A 4,614-nucleotide genomic window follows, 5' to 3' on the forward strand; every position below is an offset into this window, starting at 1 on the left:
GAGCCCTGGCCCAGGCTGCCCAGGGGGCTGTGGAGTCTCCTTCTCTGGAGATATTCAAAGCCCACCTGGACGCTGTCCTGTGTAACATGCTCTGGGTGAGCCTGCTTTAGCAGGGGGTTTGGACTGGGTGAGCTCCCGAGGTCCCTTCCAACCCTTGCCATTCGGTGATTCTGTGATTACTGATACCAGCGGAGACATTCCAGATTTGCAGCGGGGTAAGTGAGAGCACGCTTCAGCTCAAAGGAATGCAGAACCTGGTCAAAACACGGGGAAATTCTAAACCAGTGGAAACCAGGAACTGAATGACCAGTTCCCTGCCTCCCCGCATTTGCCACTTGAAGCCTCTGAGTCCAGAAAAAATTCTAGCTGAAATGTTTAAGCCATTTCCCGATGCTTTCAGCTGGGTATTGGTACTCCGATGCCTTCGGTTATAGGAGCGCTCAGCTGGGGGCAGTGCAAATAAGAACCATCTGTCAAGCTGAACTGAAATCAGGAAGATCTTCTTTTAGAGCCAAGGACAACACAGCATTTATTGAAAGGATGCTAAATTCCTCCTTCGAGGGAGCTTAGCAGAAAGGAAGCTGGAACCTGCTGCACATACCATGAGAGGAAGCTGAATGCAGACTGTTGGATCCAAGGGCAAGGCTTTGGCTGCCGGGCTGCACCCCACCCCTGCTATTGACTGCGTCAGACTGGAAACTGAGCGTCCTACCTGCTCCCAAGGGATGCTCCACCAGCGCGGGGAGCGGGGCAGGCGGTGGGTCTGGCTGTGAGAATGATCCCAGTTACAGCCATGCAGCACGTAGCAAAGACCAGGGCTCTGGGTTTCTTCCTGGGATAGTTCCTCCACCACCCAGGGCACAGCGAGATGTGCTAAAAGGTGCCAAATTCAACGCGAATCGCACGCGCTCGCGGCCAGAGGGGTCCTGGTTCTTCATAGAATCATAGAATGGTTTGGGTTGGAAGGGACCCCTAGAGGTCACCCAGCCCAACCACCCTGCAGGAGCAGGGACACCTTGAACCACATCAGGTTGCTCACAGCCCCGTCCAACCTGGCCTGGAATGTTCCCAGGGATGGGGCCTCCACCCCCTCTCTGGGCAACCCCTGCCAGGGTTTCACCACCCTCACTGTAAAGAATTTCTTCCTTAGATCCAGTCTAAACCTCCCCTGCTTCAGTTTAAAACCATCCCCCCTTGTCCTGTCACAGCTGGCCCTACTGAAAAGGTTTTCCCCTCTTTCCTCTGGGCCCCCTTTAAGCCCTGAACGGCCGCAATCAGGTCTCCCCGCAGTCCCTCTTCCTACGGGTCAGAGATACCAGTCCCTGGCAAAGCGCTCTTAGGAGACTGGTTGTTGCTCCCAGTCTCGCCCCAGGCAGTTCAATACTCCATGTACTCAGTTTTTCTGTGAATAACTCTCCAGGCTAATTTGGCAGGGGTGTGCACCGTAATATAATCTCCATGACATATGTGCTGGACAATTTCTTTTGCTCTCCCTATTTGTGTTGCTGACTGCTTAATTGTAACTGGAATGCCTTTGGGGACATTTCCATTGTCCTCCTTCACCTCCCCTCTCTTTCGCTGAGCTAAGGAGTCGCTGAGGACTGTTTCCAGCTCTGCTGGAAAATTTGGTTAGAATTGAATGGAAGGGATTCAAGAAAGAATAATCAGGGAGTGCCTGCCAAGGGCTCCTTCACTCGCTCAGCTGATCCCCCCCCAGCACGTAAGTGCCTGCAGAATGGGTCACAGGCTGCAGCCCTGTGCTGGGAACGCTCCCCTGGGACTCAACTGGGCTGCTAACTGGGAGAGCTGGTCCACAAATCAAAGGGACAAAGGTGAGAATGCAAGTGGCAATGTAACCTGGGTTTCTGGTACCCCCATGCCTCCGCCTACATCAAACTGGTCCCCCCCAGCAAAAATGCCCCCAGTTTCTCCCCACCCTGGGGAGTTCTGAGTGGCAGAAGGGAACAGCGAAACTGCCTGCGTCTTCGGGTGCGTTGTGTAGCTTTGTTAAAATGCCGCTAGCGCTCTGAAGCCCTCTGCCAAGCACGCCTGGCCAAAGGGCTCCTTGTCTACGCGTGGCAGAAGACTCTGAAAATAAATCAACTTGATAGAAATAAAAAATCAATAAGTCTGGAAGAGTGCATCTGCTAGACAGTACTTCCGAGGTCTCTTTGAGACCTAGAGACTGCAATTTATAAGCCCCCGACCAGTTACCATGGCTCGTCCCTGCTCAGAGGTCTCCACATTGAAAACACAAACTGGAAAAGAAGCAGAAAAAAGGGGGTGTTGGAGTCTGTGATGACCAGAAACCAAGATTTCACTTTAAAACTGCAGACTAGAGAAAGAGAAGTGCCTGGGCATCGTCAACAAATAAGTGTTTCTGAAAAGAAAACCTTTCCTTCAGGGAATTAATTAAATATTGCCCCAAGTAATGGGGTGCCTTTGTTTCCCTGCTTGAGGAACAGTGTTAGTAGCCGGGTGCCCAAGGCCCAGCCAGGCTGGGTGCAGACGATGCCAAGGACTCTGGAGGTCTCTGCTGTGTTCCAGGACATTGCCTGGCACCCCCATGCCCTAGAAGTTGTCACCCATTGGAGTCCTCATGGTACATTTGTTCCTCATAAGAAATTTGAAGGGGGAAAAATCACTTCAAGGAGGAATAAGGGGAATTATTTCCAAGGGAATCAGGTTTATACCTGTTTAGCTACCAGCTTATGTCACTCTTGTGGATGGAGAGCTTGTGCACCATTAGGTGTTGCCTGGGACTTCCTAAAGGATGCTCTGCCCAGCAGTTTCAGCTTAGCTGCTCTGTTCTGCCCCACAAAGCCTTCTGCTGAAAATGTGCAGCAATACTCCAGAGGAGCGTGAGCTGTGGTTTCACAAGCCACTACACACCTATTGTTGGCAAATGCACGATGTAGCTCGCTCTATGCCGGGAGGAGCAGCTCTTCTCTTGTGTGCCCAGGCCTCAAGATGGTGCTGTGGGGCTGAGCCTGGAGCATGCGAGTGTGCTCTGGTGCAGCCAGACCAGAGAGAGACCTTTTCATAGAATCATTTAGTTGGAAAAGACCTCTGAGATCATCGAGCCCAACCACACATTAGCCTACGATTTTGATTTAGGACAACTGGTCCTGGGTGCTGTGCCGTTTGTTACCTGTGACTGCACCCAGCACCACGGATGCCGGGAAGGCAATGCACCCTTGGCTTTCATGGCGTTTGATGTCCAGGCTGAGAACCCCCAAAGCCATGGGATCGGGTGGAAGTGGCACCGAGCACACAGGCTAGGTCCGCGTTTCAGTTCGAGCCTTGGCTCAGCGTTGCCATCTTGCAGGTTCTCCTTCCAGACACGCTCCTGGGCATTGACTCTGGGCTGAATCCCTTCAGCCTAGGCAAGGCCATTTCTGGTTAACAGCATCTGGCGCTGAAGTTTTGGCCAAATCTCATCCTATTTAGCTGGTGAGGGCTGAAAAATGCAACAGGGGAGGGAGTATATGATGGTACGATCCTACGATCTATTGCTGGAAACTAGTGTCATTCCACAGAAGAAAGCTCAAGGGGATCAGTGTGTCCTGGCACAATGCACACATTTTCTGTAACTGCCAGCAGTCACCTCCCAACCAGTCACCATTGCTGTCCCTTTGACCTCAGCCCAACCGCTTCAGGCAGCTGAATACGAACTCGACTCCCACGGAGCTGAGCCGCTGACGGGAATTACCACCCTGCCAGTCTGCGGAAGCAAGATTGTTAAGGGGCTGCCATCGTTCCCATATGAAAGAGCAATGCAGAGGTAGGCTGGGCAATGCTCCCGGGCTGCGGGGTGGCAAACCAAGCAAATGATCTACACCCCGTTCTCCAGGCCCTGCCTGGAGCCTGCTCTCAGTGGGAAAAATAGGGACATTTATCGGACCAACAAAAGAGCCCCTTTTTGTGAGAAGAGCCGTGAATTGTTCGCTTTGGATGCTCAGCACTGCAAGGGTTGCTGCTGCTTTGCTTTGCAATTATCCTCTCTGCCAGCACATGAGTTCATGGAAACACTGGCAGTTGGATGTGGGCAAGCAGGACAGCCTGCAATGTGTCGGGACCAGACCATGCTGTGGGTGGGTGCCCTGGAACGCCAGAAGCAATTCAATGCCAGCCAGATTCCTAAGCCAGCTCCTCCCCAGCCACGCAGCCAAGGCACGAGTGACTGCAGCCGGGATGGCGGAGGGGAGGATGAGGGACACTCTCGGCACCTACACAAGTTACACCAAATGAAGTACTTTTTGCTGGGTTAAAAACTGGCTGGATAGCCGAGCCCAGAGAGTTGTGGTGAATGGAGCTAAATCCAGTTGGCAGCTGGTCACAAGCAGTGTCCCCCAGGGCTCAGTCCTAGGGCCAGTCTTGTTTAATATCTTTATCAATGACCTGGATGAGGGGATTGAGCGTGCCCTCAGTAAATTTGCAGATGACACCAAACTGGGTGGGAGTGTTGATCTGCTCGAGGGGAGGAGGGCTCTGCAGAGAGACCTGGACAGGCTGGATCCATGGGCTGAGGCCAACTGGATGAGGTTCAACAAGGCCAAGTGCCGGGTCCTGCACTGGGGTCACAAGAACCCCATGCAGCGCTACAGGCTTGAG

The sequence above is a fragment of the Egretta garzetta genome, unplaced genomic scaffold (assembly GCF_000687185.1).
Source record: "Egretta garzetta isolate BGI_Z169 unplaced genomic scaffold, ASM68718v1 scaffold29, whole genome shotgun sequence".
NCBI classification, from domain to species: domain Eukaryota; kingdom Metazoa; phylum Chordata; class Aves; order Pelecaniformes; family Ardeidae; genus Egretta; species Egretta garzetta.